This window comes from Camellia sinensis, chromosome 11 (assembly GCF_055761805.1).
Source record: "Camellia sinensis isolate YWXY chromosome 11, ASM5576180v1, whole genome shotgun sequence".
Taxonomy (NCBI): domain Eukaryota; kingdom Viridiplantae; phylum Streptophyta; class Magnoliopsida; order Ericales; family Theaceae; genus Camellia; species Camellia sinensis.
In genome coordinates, this window is record NC_138971.1 from 110,805,774 (window position 1) to 110,827,783 (window position 22,010).

The 22,010-nt window shown below is 31.9% G+C and overlaps 2 long non-coding RNA genes across 2 annotated transcripts; both read right to left on the reverse strand.

Annotated features, from left to right (window-relative positions):
• Positions 1-5,486: 5,486 nt before the first annotated feature.
• On the reverse strand, positions 5,487-6,603 carry LOC114292205 (uncharacterized). The gene is made up of 3 exons (XR_014345333.1): positions 6,482-6,603; positions 5,689-5,720; positions 5,487-5,604 (listed from the first exon to the last, which is right to left on the reverse strand). It is a non-coding gene; the product is annotated as an uncharacterized LOC114292205 (long non-coding RNA).
• A 7,584-nt stretch (positions 6,604-14,187) lies between these two features.
• Positions 14,188-16,012, reverse strand: LOC145803212 (uncharacterized). Its single transcript, XR_014345334.1, has 3 exons — positions 15,912-16,012; positions 14,450-15,175; positions 14,188-14,268 (listed from the first exon to the last, which is right to left on the reverse strand). It is a non-coding gene; the product is annotated as an uncharacterized LOC145803212 (long non-coding RNA).
• Positions 16,013-22,010: the final 5,998 nt, after the last annotated feature.

Consider the following 22,010-nt stretch of genomic DNA (forward strand, 5'->3'; position numbering starts at 1 on the left):
CAATTTTATTTTAGAATCTACACTTATCAAACCAAATCAATATTAAATATTCACAATTTTTTGAAGGAATTTTTTTAATTTTCTAAAATGGTGATGTTTCACAGTTTCTATGCATATGAAGAAATTACAAAATTCCGTAGTTTCTATTGCTGATATTATGCAGATTCTAAATGACTTTCTCAAAAAGCAAGTACCCAATTGACTTCCTAAAGATAGGAAATGAGTAGCGCTTCTTTGAACTAATTGAACCAATTCTTAACTCTTCACGACATGTGTTTAGGGTACAGTAGAAACATATACGGTCAAGTGAAGTCGAGTTCACTAGTGATTCGACATAGCATATGGGAAATAATAAACAAGAGAAGGGTAATTTCACTGTTTCTGTGTTTAAGAAATTACAAAAAATTTCATAGTTTCTCAAATTGAGAAACATCAAAATTACACATTTTTATTTGGTAAACCACGAAAGTTCTCATTTTCATAGTTTTCCAAACTGAAAAACCTCAAAATTACATCGAAACATCAAAACATTGAAACTGTGAAAATTCAATTTTTGTATAGAAATTGAGAATTAATTAAGAACTACGAAATTTCTCATTTTTTCAAGGAAAATGGTATATGAGTGTACTTTTTAGACTCAGTGATGTGTTAAGAAAATAATTGGTTCAAATTAAAAAAATAGGTCTAACTTTTGGGTTTGAACATCAATTCTGTTTTTTTAGATTGCAAAATTTCACAATTGCTTATGTGATATTTCTTAGGTCTTTTTGTTTAAATTTTATATTGAATATATATCTTATCTGATAGATTTCATGGGATAGATTCCAAAAATATAATTTTTTTAATAGAAAATGGATATGAAAAATAAAAGTTATAAAATTTTAAAATTTTACAAAAAAAATAAGGTTGCGTTTGGTTTTCTTTTGAAATTATGATTTCAATAAAAAAATTTCAAAACTCTTTTCAAAACTCATAATCAAACACACACAACTCAAAACTATTCAAAATTCAATTCAAAAATTATTTTCAAAACTCATAACCAAACACACAATTCAAAACTTAATTCAAAACTCTTTTCAAAACTCAAAATTAAACTCTTTTCAACACCTTATTTAAAAAAAAATTAAAAATATTTTTTTATTTTGTCTTTTAAAATTATTTTTAGAATAATGATTTGAGTATGAAGTCGTGCTTTGAGTTATGAGTTTTGAGTTGAGTTTTGAAAAGAGAAATTTTTTTAGTTATGAGTTTTGAAAAGAGTTTTGAGTTGTATTTTAAAATTTTTTGGATTTATTTTTTTTAAATATTTAAACATTTTCTTAATTTTATTTTTTTGGATAAATATTTTATATTTTAAATATTTATTTATTTATTTATTTTAATGTGCACTATATTTCATATATTTCTGTGCTGTATTTTTTAAAATATTGTAAATATTATAAAATTTAAAAAAATTTATTTTTTATTTTGAATATTTTTTTAGATATTTTATTTTATTTTATAAATATATTTTTAAATATTTTAATTTTTTTTGTTATGTATTTGGTTACGATTTGAGTGTGGAGTTTTGAAAGTTATGTGGATGTTAGAGTTATGTATTTGATTATGAGTTTTGAAAATAGTTTTTAAATTGAATTTTGAATTATGTGTTTGGCTACGATTTACGTGTGGAGTTGTGCTTTGAGTTTAAAATATTAAAATTAAAATATTTACAAAATAAAATAAATATGTAGAATAAGAAAATTAAATAAAAATGATATATTTAAAATAAAATAATAAAATTTTCTTAAACATTTTTTTATTTAAAAAAAATAAATTCAAAAAATTTCAAAATATAACTCAAAATTCAAAACTCAAAATATAACTTAAAACTTTTTTTAAAATACTTTTTAAAATTCATAACTAAATAAATTTTTTTTTTCAAAATTTAACTCGTAATTCTACACATAAATTATAATTTTACATTTAAATTATAATTTTAAAACTAAACGAAACGGTGCCTAACATTTGACACGTAAGGTTAAGTTGTTTATTTGCACAAGAAAACAAATCATACTAATATGACGGTTTCAGTACAATACTACAAAAAAAGAAGAGGATTTCTCTCATCGACACACCGAAGTGCAGTGTTGTTGTGTTGACTTTCATGGGTCTATGTTGTAGGAAAAACTAAAAATTATAAATTAATGAAAAAATTGTAATATTAATTTTTAATATTTTTAATATTTTCATTTGTTTATAAATAATTTTGACTAATACATGTTAGTGTAATTTTCTTGTTTTGAGGGTGTTTGCGAACCTAATTTTAAGGCTAAAATAGCCTCAAAAAAAAAAAAAAAAAAAAAAGGCCGGTAGTAACACTGTCACAGTGACAGGTTGGTAAATTACAATTTTGGCTCTTTAGATTAATTTTGAAAAATGTGAGGCTTGGGACAAATTTGTTATTTTAACTTCAAACATCATTTTAACACATTTTTCAATACACCAATTCAAATAAAAATCCATCATATCTTCATAAATACAAACACTTAAATAGCTTATTAAAATAGTCAAAAAATCAAAAAACCTCTAAAATAGCCACTTCCCAACCACTCACTTTGTGTCCCACACTAGCCTGTTTGTATTATCATTCTCATTTTCATGATGAATCATTTATTTGTATTATCTGCTTAAATCATAACTCAAAATGTCAATTACATAAATTATCCGATTGAGATTCGTCACCAACTCCAAAAGTCTCAATATAACACTTTATTCCCACTATGGATTCAGGAGAATTCTTTCTCTTACAAAGATAATAATAATAATTAATATATTTGATTTGAATTTTTTGAATTAAGTTTTTTAAAAATTGAGTTCTTTTATTTTTTGTGTTTTTTTTTAATGAATATTTTTAAAATTGTAAACATTTTTTTTTTTTACTTTTTTAGATGCATCTTACTTAGATGTGTCTAAAAAGTAAAATATTTGTGAAAAAATATTTTAAAAAATTAATAAATACTAAAAAATACAAAAAAAAATGTACTGAATATTAAATTTTTCTTTATTTTATATTTTTGGTATTTAGTGAATTTTTTAAAGATTTTTTTCACAAAAATTATATTTTTTAAGTGTATTTATGTTAGGTGTGTCGAAAAATTTAAAAAATTACTTAAAATATTTTTAAAAATTCAATAAAAATAAAAAAAATACAAAAGATAAGAAAATAATTTTTTTTGAAAAATGTATTTAAGAAACCCAAACCATGCAAAGTGAATAATATTCACAATCAGAATTTGTACACTCAACTTGGCTTTTTTTTTTTTTTTTTTTTTGTATAACAAGTTATATGAATAAGATTTGTAGCAGGTTGATCCTATGACATTTTAATTAGTGTAAGAGATGACGTTGACTTTGTTCTTTAATAGGTTAGGTTTTGTTTTTAAAATTTCAGTGAAGTTTAATTTTATTTGTCTCTTCATGTAAATACAAAATTTCTTAGTTTTTGATGTCGTTCGTTCGTTGGTTTGTTTGTTTATTTGTTTTTTTTTATTATTTTTTAAAAATGGTGAAATTTTGCAATTTCTACGAATAAAAAATTGCAAAATTTTATAGTTTATATTGTGTGATATTTCATAACTTTTAAATTGTGAAATTTCAGTGTCTGTATTTAAGCAATTACTAATATTCGAAGATCATACATTGATGACCTCGTCTGAAGGTGAACCCAACCCCTTGCTCTTGTCTGAAGGTGAATTCTTCGAGGAAAACACCACTTGCAAGAAAATCCCCTTGATACATTCACTCGATTCCTCTACTTCCAAATTCACTGTTTCTTTTTGAAACACACTCTTTTCTACATTATCTCATGCACTGAGTGACCATATCGATTTGTCGGACGACATTCCTAGTGATGATGAGCATGCTGAGCCTATTACATTAAAAACTGTTCAGATCAAATTGCCTTTAGCACTAAAATAATGCAGACAATAGAACAAATCGTTAATAATCAAAGTTGTTGGTCATACTTTTCGGTATAATATTCTCTGCATTCGACTTCAAGGTATATGGAAGCCTAGAAGGTAAATTTGATCTTATTGATCTTGGAAATGATTTTTTCATTACTAAGGCCTCATTTGGCACACTACAAGAATTAACACTTTTGGCAACAAAAAAATTGATTACTAAAAGTCTATTTTTGGTCGGCAAAAGTTATCCGCAACTAATTTTTTTGGTCGCTACTTTAGTCGCCAATTGAGGGTCGGCAAAAGTAATTCGCGACCAAAATTTTGGTTGGTCGGCAAAAGTTGGATTTGCCGACTAAATTTTTGGTCGCTAATTATTTAATTACCGCGACTAATTTATTTTGTCGCTAAAACACTTTGGTCGCGAAAAATCGCCTTTTGCCGACCAAATTTCTTAGTCGCCAATTGACACATTTCGCGACCAAAAAGTTAGGTCGCCAATTGTGACATTCCGCGACCAAATATTTTGGTCGCCAATCATGACATTCTGCGACCAAAAAATTTTGGTCGGCAATCGTGACATTCCGCGACCAAAAAGTTTGGTCGGCAATTGTGACATTCCACGACCAAAAAAGGTTTTGGTCGCCATTTGTTACTTTTCGCGACCAATACTTTTGGTCAGCAAAAGTGAGTTTCCACGATCAAGAGCTGTTTTGGTCGGCAATAGATGTATTTTTTACAACCAAAACTCTTGGTCGGCAATTGTAATTTTTTGCGAAAAAAAAATTATTTATTTGTCGCGACTAATAAATTGGTCGCCAAAGCAGGAAAACAATACATCTGTAATTCCTAATAATTCATTCAATCCATAATAAACCTATAATTTTAAAGTATCATTCAAATTAACTGAATCATTAATATTCAATCACAATACATAATTCATTAACATTCGACACTATACAACTATTCTAAGTTTTCATTCACAAGTCACATCCATCTAGCATAACAATTTGAAACATAACTATTTGTTATTCATGCGCAGCTATCAACAAATAAAACTACTAATATTTGCTATCAACAAGTAAGGTGCTTAGCAGCTGCTTTAGCACCCTTTATGTTCCTAATGCACTCCACTACCTCCTGATTTGTCATTACCTGATACCAAAAGTCTAGTCTGTTCAGAGCATACATTACAGGGAAAAAGAGAAATATACAAAAAAAAAAAAAAAAAAAAGGTGCCAATAGAAACCAAACACGGAATAGGACACAAAACTCTGTGTTCCTAGCATGACTGATATGATACAGATCAATTACAGCACCAAATTTCACAAGCAGCAATAGCTAGAAAATGTTTAATATCAGTTGAATCAGCACAGACAGTGAACTGATATGTACCAATGATAACAAATGATTTAGTAAGAGAATTTTAAAATTTGTAGACAAAGTAGAAATGTATATATATATATAATCACAATCTACAATATAAACAGAGTAATTAACACCAAATGACCCATAATACAGTGATGACGATAGTTTTTACCTTATCCGCTAGTTGAAAGCTCATGATTGCATGATAAGGGCAGCTAGTGTTGTCAATAAACATTGCCTAAACTTGGATTCAAGTATTTGATGGCATAGATCACTGTAGGTAAGTCTGGAACTGGAAGATATTTAAAAACTAAATCCGAACCAGCATGGTTTATGCTAAAACCAAACAATGTATGCAGAGACATAAAAGTAACACCTACTACTTTGCATATTGGAAGGTTCCAGGTCCTGCCAAATTTAAATAGTATCTCAGTGAGAATGTCGTTCAATGAAAAAGTGTCTACGTGTGTGTGTGTGTGTGTCATTCAACCATTATTTAATTATCCACTCTATCAAGGGCTATATGCTCACATAATTAAATAATTCATATATTCCGCTTCTACCATTTCCATTTACGGTGATCATCACTTGTAGATGACTCAAGGTTATAATTTTGCATGTAATACAGTGGCATCAAAATGATAACCATAATGATATACTTGGTTCTATTGATCTTAAGGAAATGTAACACACAAACCACGCCTAGGCCAAAGAAGTCCAAGCCCACAAACTTATCTCCAAAAGGGCCTGACTCACGAAAGAGTGATGGAGACTTATTGGCTCACTAGGGTGGGACAACTACTGGATGTGGGCCGAATACACTTTTCTGTCCTTTGATCTTAAAGAAGTATAAAAGAAACAGAGAGAAACCATATCGGAACAAATATAAGTCCAAACTCATGCACTACCTCCAGAAGGGCATAACACTAAGATGACTGGAGAGTTATAAGACTCACTAAAGTGAGACAACTATGCGATGAGGGACGGGATACACTTTTCTTTCTTTTGTTCTTAAGGAAATCTACAGATTGATAAACTACACCTGGCCCAAAGAAGTCCAAACCAACACACAAACACAATGATATGCAAGTATCTCGTTTCTTTTCACTTTGTTTATCTCCAGCTGCTTCAGTAATGAATTCAATTGATAATAGAATGCAGCAGCATACCTCCTGCAAAATATTTTTCAAGACAGAATGGGTTACTGAGAGAACCTCCTGCATAAAGAAGCTTTGTATCTTTTCAGCAAGACCAGAAACATCCCCAATCAACGCATAAGCATCAACCACCTATAAAGCATTGAAACACTCGTATCAAGAAAAAAATGAAAACAACAAGAATGCTGAACAACAATTGTTACTTCCTTTTTTCTTTTTACCAGTGTATTGGCTAAGTTACTTGTACTGTGTTTCGTGTGTGTGTGTAAGCAATGGACATGTGTGTCCCCCATGCATCAGAAGTGTGTCTTGGTCTAAAACTAATAAAAAATAATAATATAACACATTTGACTATATGCCCAACACATGTCAGGAAGTGTCCAATGAGCATTGGTTTGGACATGGACATGCACCTTGGAAGTGTCCATGCTGGTAACAAGTCCATTGAAAAAACCAACCACGTAATGAATGCATAAAAAGATGTCAGAGAGAGCAGAACACATCAAACATTGCAACAATGATTAATCCCCAATCAATAATTACTATAAGAAAAGAATTGTAACAATTATTTAATAATATCCAGTTTTGACTATTGACTAATGATATCTAGTACTGAATATTGATATGAACAATAAAATATTCCAAAAAAAAAAGTAAAACCAACTCTATTTTAACCTAGAATGATTGAAGCAGAAATTGCATTCCTGATGCAAAATCCAAAAAATCAAAAATAAAAAGACCAACATGTGGGAAACAGAGTATAAAAGTAAAGAAAGAATTGAGAATTGTAACCAATTTCCCCAAGAAATAAAATTGACAAGACCAATCATCTTTTGGTTGATATAAAGTATACGGATCATTATACAGGCCGACAAGTTGAACATCTCAATAACAATACCAGATGATGCAGTTAAATCACCATACATGTTCCAAAGTACATTTCCTTATATTACAAAGAAAACCAGGTATCAATTTATAAAAAAAAAATAATTATTGTCCTGATTAGGTCAACAATTGATCCAAACCTAGAGCCCGCTTGAGCGCTGATCGAGCAAGGCAATTTGGAGCTTTTTGGAAAATAAAAACGTGCTCAAGCTCGAGCTGGAATCAAGCCCACTTCATGTGGGACCTTCTGGAGTTGAAACTCCAAGAATCCACCTAACCAACTCACTTGGGTTGTTATACATGCCAATACAAAAGTTGTACACAGTTTCTAAGAATCCCATACTTCTTTTAAGAATTAGAAGATCCACAACCTCCATATTTAAATTGCAAATGAAAATCTCATTCCACAAGTAATTTAGTTTAATCTTTCTACACCTATATCAATCTTTAAAATGGAGAGTAAATTAAAAATTTGGAAAAAAAAATGCAGAGAGTTGTAGAATTCTAAAGAAACAATGTAAAATTTTAGGTGAGAGAAGACGGCATGACAATTCCATGACTATAATGATGGATTTTGTTCTAGCAAACGTGGGTGTTTTGCAATGTTTAAGGTGGTATGGATTGAAGCAAATAAGATCGTCAGCTATAAGACACCATTTTGGATTCCTAAAATAAATTATTGGTGAAGTTCAAGGATGTAGTGAGTGGTGATGGGTGGTGCATGGTGGAAGAAGACAACAATGGTAATTATTGTGGTGATGGTTATAGTGTGATCACTTGCTAAAGATGGTTTTGTTGTTTGGTTGTTTTTGTTTTGGCCATGTGGCATGGGTGTCATGTTGGATGGTTGGGTTTGATGAAGAGCGGAAAAGAGAGAGAGAGAGAGAGAGAGAGAGTTGAAAGATTGGGCGACAATGGTCTTGTGAGGCTATGGTCGCGAAGTGTGGATGACAGTGTTTCGCACTTATCATCATTCATGGGGATGATAATGGTGCGTTTGGGTAAAGGGAGATGACAGCATGGAATCACCGAGTTTACTCAAGAAGTGAATCAGTAATTTAGGAATTTATTATTCGAAAAAGTCATTTTAGATAGAAAGGATAATATAATAAATTCATTGCTTTTGTTAGAGTTGTTTTTGATAGGGTGGATCAATGTAATTTTGACAAAACACTTTTGCAATGTAGTATAATGTAATGTAATATGCCGACCAAAGTAAAATGCTGTCCAATAACACTTTTGTACTTTTGCCTAATGGAAAATGCACGAAACATTAATTTGGACAGTATTTTACACTGCTTCGATCAGTGTATGTTGTATATAGGTCGGCATATGCAACATACACTGCTTCCCAAAGTACACGAAACATTAATTTGGACAGCATTTTACCTAATGGAAAGAAATAATAAATTTCAGTGGAAAGGTCAATGCAAGTTTGCATATGCCGTATTATTTTACCACATTCTACAACTTTAGGAACAAACACATGCCAACAATGTATACTCAATCGAGCTAAAGAATTCTTGGAAACATATGAGAGAAACAATAGAGCTGATATTTGCACTTGACAAAATATTTATATCAGAATAATAGAAGTAGACCGCTTTCCATGATTTTAAACATCAAAATCAGCAATTTTTTTTGTTGAATCCTTGTTACCTGTATTTTGATAGTCTCTGGGCTTACCCCAGAGGTTGCTCCAATATGATTCAGTTTGATCAAAACCCTTCTGCTTCATCATCCTCACTTTAGCTTTTGCCTGGACACAATATATATAAGCCATTCGTCAAAGCTAACACTGTTTTGATTTATAATAACAAAAATCAATGAACATAACAAATATACCTTCCCAGTGCAGCATTAAAAGATGAAACATGATGCAGACCATATCCAAGGTCAAAACATAAAGAAAATCGTAGGTTTAATATCTATCTCAATTGGAATGCCATCATTCTCGTCATTCCATGTTTGTGGCTTATTTAGGAAACATTTGCTTCACTAATACAAATAATAATTGCCATGTGAAATTGTAGGCAATGCAGTTTAAAAATGCATTGCTAATAATGAATAAAGAAGATTACAAGAAAGGCTTTTACAAAATCAAAAAAAGCATAGATATGAAAAATATTGAGACACCAAATAATAGCTGAAATCCAATACAGAAGAACCCACAAAAAAAGAAAATGAAGAAAAAGGAGAAAATATCAGAGTTTTTGCCAACATTTTAGCTTGTCTCTTTTCCCATCGAGAGGTTGCCTGCCACATTGGAGTAATTTGATGAAAAATAATAATCAAATACATTAATACTGAAAAGATTAAAGTATGCTAGCAGTTTAATTATCTCTATCAGAGATCTTCCTAAGAGACAAGGTCTGCTGCTAGAAAACTTTTCAAGGTTTTCAATGATTTTGCCTATTGATGACAGCAATAAGTATTAAATGCGGCATTGCCATCAAATAACTACTGACTAAAGAGCTGCAAATATCAAACTATCCATTCCTTGTACCACAACCTCTTTGAAATGCCACCTGAAGAACTTAGTAACTGATTAAAGAACCAGCATTTAGAAATAGATGAAGGAATTTGTGAGCATAATTTGACACTTTATTCAATAAAAGAAAGTTGTCAAGAGGAAAAAAATTAAATTCCATCGAATCCTATGAAAATCTCAAAAGGTGTTAATAACACAAGACGTTGTGCCTGAATAATTGCAATCAAGTTCACTAAACCATACACGGCACAAAAGCAGCATAAATATTTTAGGTTCTTTAAATAGATATCAACTTTGTTTTTACAAAGTAATTCACTTTCATAAATGAATCAAAAGTTTGAGCACTACTACATTTTAGGAGGTTATCAGGGACAATGAGGCATGGTCAAACCATTCAACTAAACTATGTTCTGATCAACTAAACAAATAATAGTCTCCAAGATGGCAACATTAATTCCTACACAAAAGTTCAACATTAATTCCTATACAAAAGTCCCATATCGCCCGATTACTAGTAAGCATATAAGCGTGAGGACACCTTCACCCCAATAGTTAGCTTTTGAGTTGAGTTCTACCCATGACCATGTAACATGGTATCAAAGCCAGAGTACTCAGGTATGGGTAGGGTGTGTGTCCCTGGTATGCACATCGCAAGTGCTGCCGAGTGAGCACGCTGGGCGTGAGGGAAGGTGTGAAGCAAAGTCCCACATTACTAAAGTAACATTAAGTATGTAAGCATGAGCGCACCCTTACCTTAATAGCTAGTTTTTGAGTTGAGTCTTACCCAAGACCATGTAACAAGCAAGCCATCACTCAGTTCATCCCTATAGGAATTGTACAATGAACAAATAAGAATTGAGGTCTTACCATTCTAAAAACATCCACCAAAGAAGATCCTATTTCTGAAAGCATCAGTGCAACTTGATTGTCATTAATGAAAATCGTTAATTTTTAACTATTTCAGTTTTTATTTTTAATGAACTTGACAAATGAACAAAGTTATCATGCACAGTACTAAGGCATACTTTTAATGTGAGATGAAGATTTTCTTCCTTTTTATTTTTTATTTATTTTTATTTTAAAGTAACTGACAATGTCACATATTAGAAGATAAGTTTTGAAAGATTATTTGGTCTCTTCAAGGTGTCCTGATGAATTCATCTCTACAGTAGAATATCAAGCAAGAAAAACTAGTCTCTAATATCATTCAAAAGATGTAACTCATAAAAGAAATTATGAATTCTATGTTAAGAAACCAGTGAAACCCGAGTAACATCATGTCTAAAAGGCAAGTCATGCCCAGATATTCAGATTTTTGGGGTGATTTTTGGGCCTGAACCCGTTTTGAAAATGATGTTAAATCCCTTGGATCTGCAATAAAGATAATATTTAAACTTGAAAATAGACAACAGCAAGCCAAAAAGTCACAAATTCTGTTAACTATAAACAGATTCAACATAGTGATATCAGATACACAAATTATTGTAAAATAAACTGCGAAGCAATGAAACTTTAAGCGTGTGCCTCACATTTACTCTTTCTACCCTCCGCATTTCGTCTTCAAGCAAAGATAGTTGTGCAGCAGAAGTCCAATGGATGCAATCAGCTGGGCTGAAATGAAAAAGAAGTAACTATCTAACTATCTAAAGACGTCCACTGCACTAACTTTTTAACATGTGACAAAAATTCTATGATTACTGATTATTCAGATCTCATCAAGAAACCATAAACCAGCTAATGTACTAGGTTTCAGGAGCTAAAATATCAAGAGGTCTTGCCAAAACCAAAGTCCAGGTATGTTCATCTAGCAACTACTTCACATTAGTTCGAAACTTAGTTAGGGTTGTCCAAAAGTGACGCCATCCATTAAAATATTCACATAAAGTGTTAAACGACAAAGATCACTGGGTTTTCCCTTACCTTAAATCAGCTAATATATGTACTATAAATGCCAGGGAAGTTGATCATTCTTACAAGTTAATGTAAATTCTATAGAACAATTACACAACAATTGTAAATCATGAAGAGAAAACTCAAAAAAAGATAGGCACCAACTCTCCAAGATTCTTTGGTCTATTTGTTAAAGGGTGTTTGAATGTTAAGGGAAATGTTTAAAAGAAAAATAAGTATATTACCTAAAGATAATTGGCAAAATACAGAGAAAAAAGTAAGATAGAAATATCAGATTCATTCCTTGAACACAAAAAATAAAAAATAAAAAGTCTTCAAAAATGACGTCTTGTTAAAATAACAATGTTTTGTGTCTCTAATCTGTCACTAAATGACAAATAAAAGTAACAACTTAAGAGCTATACAATAGTGCAAAAAGGGTTTGATTCATTTTTTGCCATACTAGATAAAGTTAATACTCGATGATTAAAGTAAAATGCCTGCAACTTTTTCACTTTCTTACAGTACGCCTGAGCAAACCATAATTAGTGCATCACAGCCATAACCATTGATCAGGAACTTACGAACTATCTATTCCTTGTTGAACTAATTCAGGTTTCCCACACTGACTATATGCTCTGGCTCTTCCAAATCTTCCTCAATGCCAAATACATCTGGGGCTACATTGGCACAATTTTTACAACCTGTGGACAAAAAGTTGTTATATTGTAATTCCAAAGGTATCATGACTCATAGATTGCTATAGAGGATGACACTAACACGGCTATATATCAAGAGTAGTAGAATCCCTCCAGCCTTGATTCTACACTCCAACAAAATTAAATAAAGATCTAAAAATAGCATTCACCAGACAAGGAATAATGTCTTAACCACTCACAAATGAAAAATTAAGTAATAGAAATCTCATAAGCATTAAGGAAAAGTCTTTTGTGTTAATTACAGCATCATTTATCTTCACAGAAGAGATCATTTTCAAACAATTTTCATATTAGGGTAGTTAAATAATGCTGAAACCATAAATGCTAAAGAGGTTTTCAGAATTTTAGAAATTCTCAGGGGTAGCAAATGTCAGATTTCAAATGTTAGGGGGAAATATGTATTAAACATAAACGTCAAGGGGTGTTAGTGTAATTTACCCATATATATATATATATATATATATATATAAGCAATGCGTAATTAGGTAAAGAACTACATTTACTTTTTGGAATAATTGTATAAAGTGGTTGCCTTCAAGTTCGAACCCATAACCTCAATAAGAGTAAAATAAATAAATGGGGCCATAATAATTAAAATTTCATAATCTTCTCGACACGTGATTTTATTCCTAGCAATGTCATCCAAACATAACCTAAAGTTTGGCATTGAAGAAAAATTGTTGGTTGAGAAATGGGAAATTCTCAATTACAATGAGATAAATAAAAAGGACAAATATATGTTGTAGTCCTTAAAGTATGTTTACCATGTTACTTTAATCCTTCAAACTTCAATTTTGCCAATTTCATTTATAAAATTTTCAATCCAAGTCAAATTGGTCTAATTTCAAACGGTCCTCTAAATAATTAACCGAATAATTATAAAATACACAAATTTTCCCTAAAGTATGCATTATGTGTCATTTTGGTTCCAAATTTCAATTTTATTAGTTTCACTGCTAAACACTATAAGACCATGCTTCATCTTCATCATATATATTATATGCTTAGGGACCAAAGAGATAAAACTAAAAACTGAAGAAAAAGGTGATACGGAGTGCACATATTTTAGAAACCCACAAGTATAGTTTACTACTGTTGTGTAAACGAATTAGACAGTACATTTGAAATTAGACCAATTTTGACTCATTTGAAATGGGTTATGTCTATTCTAATTTTATTTTCTAATTTGCAGTGGGAGTGTGAGTTGATGACATTTTTATTTGGAGTAAACTGTAACTGAGTTATAAGAGATACTTACCTAAGCCTTTTGCTGTTGAGGTGGAGGAGGTCCTCTTGATCATCAATTCCAGGACTTCCACTGGATCCTTCTGCTGCATCATAGTCATTGTCATTAAGGTCGTTTCGTCTTGTCTTTGATGTAGTAGCACTACTAGCAACTTGTACTCCTGCTGATCTGTCCAAGTCTCCATGGAACACACCCATGTTGTTATCTTCAGAGTTGTGTATACTCAATGCTTGTTGTTTATTTACCTGGGAGAGAGATTCCAAAGACAGGGTGCTTTCAATGCTTGTATCAATGCTTGTGTATACTCAATGCTTGTGTATTTGCTATTCAAAATACCTTCATTCATTGACAGGGTGCTTTCAACCACATAGTCTGTTTCAAACTGCATAAAGATGGTAGGGTACAATATAAATCATCACATGGACACATGATCTCTAAGAAAGCTTAAATGGTGACCTTAATGAAACACAACCAACAATACCTACAAGACAATATGTGGGTACAAAGTTTGGCCTTTACGGATAGGTGGATCGAGAGTAACAACAACAAAGGTATGTGGTTGGTTAGACTGCGGAAACACATGACAATATATGTGAGTTAAGTTCAATATTGTTGCATCTTCCAAAAAACACAACTAGTCAATATTGATCAATTGACAATTTGCATGTTAATTTTTCTAACATTAAGCAAAGAAAATGAACTTCTGGATCAAAAAAAAAAAAACTTCTAAACTATAAATAATAAATAACCTTAGGCAGTAGAAAAAGGCAAACAACACTGCTGTACTGAATTTTAAAATCATTAGCTTGCCCTTAGAGCCTCAAAAATGAAAGATGAAGGTCAACATTGTATCGACCCCTGCACAAAGAAAAACCAACATAATATAAAAGACACATAAATACCACGGAACTACAAAAGATACCAGATAGAAGCACAGTACTCACCTTGGAGTAAGAATCGCAATTCCTTCAAACGTAACAACAGACTCTTCACTGCCTGCACCAACATCCGCCATTGACATGATTTTGTCACGAAAGACCTAACATAAAAGAAAAAAATATAAGTAAACAATTGTTCGATTTCTACCCGTAATTCAAAGCAAACCCAGGAAACGAAAAGAAAAAAAAAAACTTACCTGAGCAGAGGGACGATTTTCATCACCAACAAACTAAGTGTTGGAATTAGGAATGTGAAAACTTATCTCCATCAATGAATCTTTCTGCAACCATAACACCAAAGCATTATGATAATGAAATTGCTCCAATAAATTCAACCTAGAAAGCATCAGATGTACAAAGACAGCATGATTCAGAAAACTCAATATGAACTCAAATCAACCTCATTAGCACCAGTTGTCTCATCCACATGGAACTCTAAAATGACATCATTTTTTCCTTGAAGTTGTGTTTGGGAGACATCTGCTAAAGATACCTCAAATGCTTGCTTTGAACCAACTAGAAAAGTCAGCATATTCCCTACAAATTTAAAAATGAAAATAAATAAAAACTTGTGAGTTGTTTTAAAAAAAATAACAGGATATATGTGAAGGAAGTGAAGGAAGTAATGTATACAAGTAAAATGGTAAATCGTCTCAAGCCCCTCTACGCACGCAAACTCCAAAGTAATGGCTTGAATGAGAAAAAAGATATATAAACTAATTCATCATCCAAAAGCCAATGATGAAATAGGGTGGCACAAGTCCATTCTCTTATCTATGATACAAAAAGAAAGAGCAAACATAAGATGATAACTACATATTACCAATGAAAGAGGCTATAATTTGCAAAATTGATGGGGAAAGTTACTAAGGCTTTATTTGGAGCTTCGAACCAACTAGGGAAAATGAAAAGGTATGAAAAATAAAATAAAAGAACCATTTATGAAGAAAAAAAAAATTCTTTTCTTTCCTTCACATTTTCTTCTACGAGCTTCGAACCAACTAGGGAAAATGAAAAGGTATGAAAAATAAAATAAAAGAACCATTTATGAAGAAAAAAAAATTCTTTTCTTTCCTTCACATTTTCTTCTACACCTGGTTTTCCAAAAGACCAAACCATTTAAAATGTAATGCCTCATAATTTCTTCCTTCTTAGTTTAGGAGTTCCAAACAAAACCAAAACAAATTTACTTTCAATAAATTGCTTCTAAGGCAAAAAAGGAATAAACACAGAAATGACATAACAACACTACATGCCAGCAAAATCCACTCACCATTTAAATCAACTTCACCCCAGTTTTTTTCACTGACAGAAAGCTGCTTCTTTTCGGGTGCAATTCCACAACTGCTCTGAAGAAAACTGGTTACAGTAGCCACATCTTGAAAGGCAGGTATGGATGCACAACATAAGAATTATTATCAAGTTTAAGAAAGGTAAAATGTATATAGCCACATCCTGCAAGGCAGGTACTGATGAACAACATAAGAATTATCAACAAGTTTAAGAAAGGGAAATTGTATAACTATTACAAGGACCCAATGATAGGAAGGTTTACAATATTTACATGGAGATATGACAAATAGAACTCCAATGGCTGAAGTTAAAAAATGTAAACCATGAAGAAGCAAACTTCTAGGTTAAAGTTAGTATATTACTGGAATCATAAAAAGAGGCAATTTAAGAACCACAACGGAGGTGGGATTATAATCCAAGAATTTTCACACCAGCAATTATGTAGAGCCGCACCCTCTGCTGTCCAAATATCATCTCAATATCGTCATCTTTTTTGTTTAGGAATTTTGAAACATCAAAACCTGTTCCCTCAAGGACCTACGTCAAAAGAGAGAAGTTAGAATGCAGCATCAGAATCTAAATTTGTAAATCCATTTTTTTTAGTAGGTTTTTTTTCATTAGGAAATTATGGTTGGGCTTTGGTTCTTAAGTGCAGTTCAGTACTCATTTCAGTTTGAAAATGGATTTTAAGATTTAATTTAAAACAGAAATTGAAAATTCAAATGATGAAAGGTGAATGGTAGTGTTCCAAATGAGATGTAAAAAATGAGATAGCATTGAACTAGAGGTGAAGGAAAACAATGTTGGTGGCAGAAGACAGTTAGTGTGGCATATTGAAGCAGTTATTTGGGGTAATAGTGATGGAAAAATGGTGATGGTGCTGCTGGAGGTAGTGGTTGAGCGGGCAATGGCAGTACTAGGGATGTCAAGAAATGCATGATGCTGGTCATGGTTGAAATGTTGGCAGTGGTGATGGCAACATTGATGGGAGTGAGGGTGGTGGTAAGTAAATTGTAAAAATTGTAACACCCATGGCAGCATGAGTGTTGGTGGCAGTGCCTATAGTTACAATCCTTCTAGTGGCAATGACACCTTTCTTTTTCTTTTTCTTTTTTTTCCGTTACTACACAGCTGTGTAGTCCAATTATCAATCGAAGAATCGGTGAGTTAAATCTATTCGCTGGGATTTATGTATCGTCATTATATCTAGAATACAATTCTCAGATTTATGATGGAATTCCAAATCAAAACCACAAGCAATGGTTACTAAAAGGCCCCAAATCCAATTCCACCCCCAACTACTTGATCAAAGAGAAGCCTACAAGGCATTGACTAGGTCATTGCAAGCCTCGATAAGGAACATTATTGTAATTTTGTAACCAACTTACATGAAATGCAAACTCACCATTCCAACTTCAAGTGGTAGAAAAGTTAAGACACCTTCGGAATGGCTTTCTTTGCAGGGGCAAAAGGGAATGGTTTAACTATTGCTTGGTAAGTAGAAGAGCACAATTTTAAAAGTATCTAAAAGGAGGTCCAGACTCTGAAGATTTTATCAAGGGTTTCGGGGGGGAAAAAGTTCTGGAGATTCATTTCTTAGTAATAGAGAAGAAAAAGTAACAGTGGAGAGTAAAAAGAAGCCAAATAGCTAGTGAGAAAGAATCATCATGGCATGTTAAGTTGAATTTCAATGAGGTGACTGTTAGCTCAGCTCAAGATTGTAGATCCAAGAAAAGCAATGTGAGCAATCCAAAGCAGTCATACAGTCATTTCCAATGAGTGGAACTATCAGTTTCATTTTGTTATTAGAGATGGAGACCCCTTCATGGGGATCCAAATTGATCAGTCAGCACTCAGCACCCGCCCAAAAAATAAGCCTTAATTGAAGAATATTTATTCAAGGTTCAAGAAAGGTGCTCTAGTTTCAAGGGTATACTGACAGCTATTTTGTTTGATTAATAGTATGCATCCCATGGACAACCTATTAGGTAAGCTTGATGCACTGTAGAAATGATGAATCAGCAAATCAAGCATATTACCCTTTCATCTCTTCCACAGGCGTTTAGGAAACATGGAGGATTTCAAAACCGGCATCAGCAACAGCACATTTCATATATAACTAATAATTAAAAAGAAAATTATGCCCTCTCTGACATTTTGTTCAATTTTATATTAATGGAATAAGTTTCTACATCGATTAATTAATTAAGTTGAACTCTTTCTGTTTCTGGCCTAAAGCTAAAGAATAAAGAATGTCAAGAGAAAGGAAAAAAAGTTCTCCTTAGTGTTCAATACGAATTGTCAATTACTATAAATATGAGAACAGCTAAGAATTCCATAAGAAACAAAAATATTTACTTCTCTAATAGCACATGCATGGTCTTCCTCATCTTTGTTCTTTTTCCCACGGGGAAAACTCCAGCTTGTTCCCTTCCATCCTTTCACTAGCAAGCACTGCAGATTGCACAAATTTAGCATATAGGTAACAAGTTAAAATAGTTGCAGATTGAAAATGAAAACACATACAACATATTGAATAACATTTTCATGACATATAGTTTAAGTTTTACAATGGAATTAACATAACACTTCTAATGATGTTAATACCCAACAAAAATGCCACCTACAACATTTTGAATTGAATAATGTGTAAATTCTTTTCGGAGACATCACTAGTCGAAAATCAGGTGCATTTTGGGGTCCATACTAGTCGAAAAGTGTAGTATATTTTTGTCTTCATCTTCAGAATCCTCTACCTTTCAACACCCATGTTTTAATCTGCTATCTCGGAGACATCACAAATGAGTTGGACACACCCATGTTTTAATCTACTATCCCGGAGACATCACAAATGAGTTGGACACAACAAGTAATTTGAGCGCGACTCATATTTGATACATTAAGAGCATATTTAAATGAGCAAATTATAATATAGAAATAAAATTATTAAATTATAGGACTCACATTTTAGTATTTGATTTCAATTTCTATTATTTGAATTAGATTCCGATGAAAATTTCATTCAATAAAGTTGACAATTTTTTAATCATACAATTAATAACACAAGAGAATGTCCCACTGTAAAGTTGATTTATTAGGTTGAAAGTTAAAGTTGATTTATTAGGTTGAAAGTTAAGATATAATGTCCCACTGTAAAGCACCATAAGAGAACAAATATAGACAGCACAGAGAACAATTCCACTGTCATTGTTTCTATATAATGGGTTAGGCTTGTGGCTTAGAATTTTGAGAAGCCTAACAGACATTTTATCAAACAGTTTGAAGGCAAGAAAAAAAAACAAAAAACAAAAAACACAAATCCTTTGTTATTAAAGTTTTGCTTTTAAAAAAATGTACATACACAATCAATTTAAGTTGGGGCTTTTAAAAAAGTGTACATATTCAGTAAAAAAATGGTTTGAAATCACCTTCTGATCGTCCAAGAAGACCGAGATGCTAATCTTTTAAGCGAGTTCGACGCATCAAGATTGTCTGGGATTTGAGTGAAGAAGATCAGGACGGGAGAGTGGATTCCCATATCTCTATCCTCATCTGATTGTTTGAGATAGAGTGAGGGTGAGAGTGAAAGATCAATCGATTGATCATGAGAACAAGAACATGACAACAAAAGCATGAGAATGCAACTGAGAGAGAGGGAGAGTTGACTGTTGGTGACAAAGTTCAGAGATCGTGAGAGTTGAGAAGAAGAGGCACTGTGAATTTGTTAGAGATTGCCGATTGATGAAGGGCAAGTGGAGAAGAGATGGATTGTTGCACTCAAAAAAATTTCAGACAGAGAGAGAGTAAGAGCGAGAGATATTTTATATGGATGGTTATTGGATCAGTTGTAAAATGATCTTACTTTGCGTATACGGACACATTTCAGAGTCTCCTTATGGCGAGTGTGGTCTGAGGATATGAGGATCAACGAGAGATCAATGTGGTCGTAGGTCGAGTGTGGTCTGCGGATCTGTGTGAGAGAAAGACAGAGGGGAATGGCGAATTTCAAATTCCCGCCCCACGTTTCAAATAACCCCCCAAATTTTTTGCGACCAAAAGACTAAATTAGTCGCAGAAAAAGGATGTTTCACCGACAAACATTTTTAGTCGCCAAATCTCAATCAACAGCGACTAAAATAGTAGTCGCTAAAAGTACTAATTTGGCGACTAATTTTTTTTGGTCGCCAAAATGTGACCTTCCGCGACCAAATTTATAGTTGGTCGCCAAAAGCGTATCATTTTCTGCGACCAACTCATTTTTGGTCGCCAAAATATGACCTTCTGCGACCAACTCATTTTGGTCGCCAAAAATAATGATCATTCGCGACTAATTAATATTTTGGTCGGCAAACGTCATTTTTTTGCGACCAAAATTTTTTTGGTCGGCAAAAGTGGTCGGCAAATGTGTAAATTCTTGTAGTGGCAACAGACCGGTTTAGCTAAAAAGTCAAAAAGTTACTGAAAAAGTCAAAAAGCCAACAACACATACTAAAAAGTCAAAGATTCTCTTTTCTCTCTACTTTTTGCACATATTTTCGTAAAAAGCCAAAAAGTCATCCCAAACATACTAGTTTTTTTTAACTCATATTTTAGCCAAATAGCCAAAAAGTTACTAAATTAGCATGTTCCCAAACGAGGCCTAAGTTTCATAATGAAAATGATTATCACAAAGTTCTTGAGTATGGGCCTTGGTTTGTTGAGGATCGTTATTTACATTATCGGCTATGGGAACACGATCTTCATCCACGTACTGCCTCAATTTCTACAAATGCAGCTAGTAGCGGAGCCAAGAAATTAAATTAAAGAGAGCACTTATTAATTATAACATTAAAAATTTTTACAAAAATATTTCACATAAATTTTTAAGATTGACTTCAAGAAAGATAAATATATATACATATATATGTTATTTATAATTAGTATATCATGGACAATATAAAAAAAAAAAAAAAAGTCACGGATATAAGTTTTAAAATAAATTATATAATGATAAAGTAATTTTTTATATAAAATTTTAATATAATAGTAATACAACGTCATCATTGACATATGATATCACCAATCGATAGTAAAAAACACATAGAGGATGAACCCCACATGTCAAATGTAGCTAACAATTCAATAAATTCTAAATTTTTATTGAGATTAATTATAATTATATGTCAATAATGATAGACATCACCATTGTATTGAAATTTTCATAGATGATAATATGACTTATCGTAATATCTTTATTTTCAATAAAAAAACAACTATTATTATTCTCATTATCTTAAAAATATTGTTGATATTTCACTTTAAATAATATTTTATAAATCTTTTATTTAAAATATTTTCTTTATGTTTAAAAAAAAAAAAATTATTCCAAAATCCAAGGTAAATCCCTAGACCAGCTGTGGCCTCGCCACTGCTTGCACTATGGGTACATATTGAAAACCTGTCCGTTGAATACTTTGGTAAGGAAGTCTTATTGGCCATTGATCGACATCTTGGTCATCCAATTCGGATCGATAATATTACGTTGCCTGCTGCAAGAGGTCAATTTGCACGCCTCTATGTCCAACTTGATCTTTCTCAACTATGAAGTATAGATACTTTGAAAAACTTGCCGTACCCGTACCGGGTATTTATCGGCGTACCGTACCTCGTATGGTACTTTTGCATAGGTACGGGATACACGAAACACGTATTTAAATTTTTTCTTCTTAATTTTTGACGTATCCAGACGTACTTAGTATATATTCAAGTCGTACCGTACCTCAATTGAAACAATATTTTCCTTCTACTACAGAGATAAAATTCATTTCACTAGACTTCTTTTTTATTTTTTGTTTTATACTTAGCATGATTTTAAAATTAAACTATAGTTTGTAAGTTATTTAAGATATTGACATTTAATTTTGATTTATACTTTTACTTTTGACATTAAATGTTAATTATAGGTTAGACCTTAACAAATTAAACTATTTAATTAATTTTGACATTACTTTAAATTAAAAATAAATATTGTTTTATAAGCGTACCAAGCCGTACCTATATCCTATTTTTTTTAAATTTTACCGTATCGATGCACCCATAT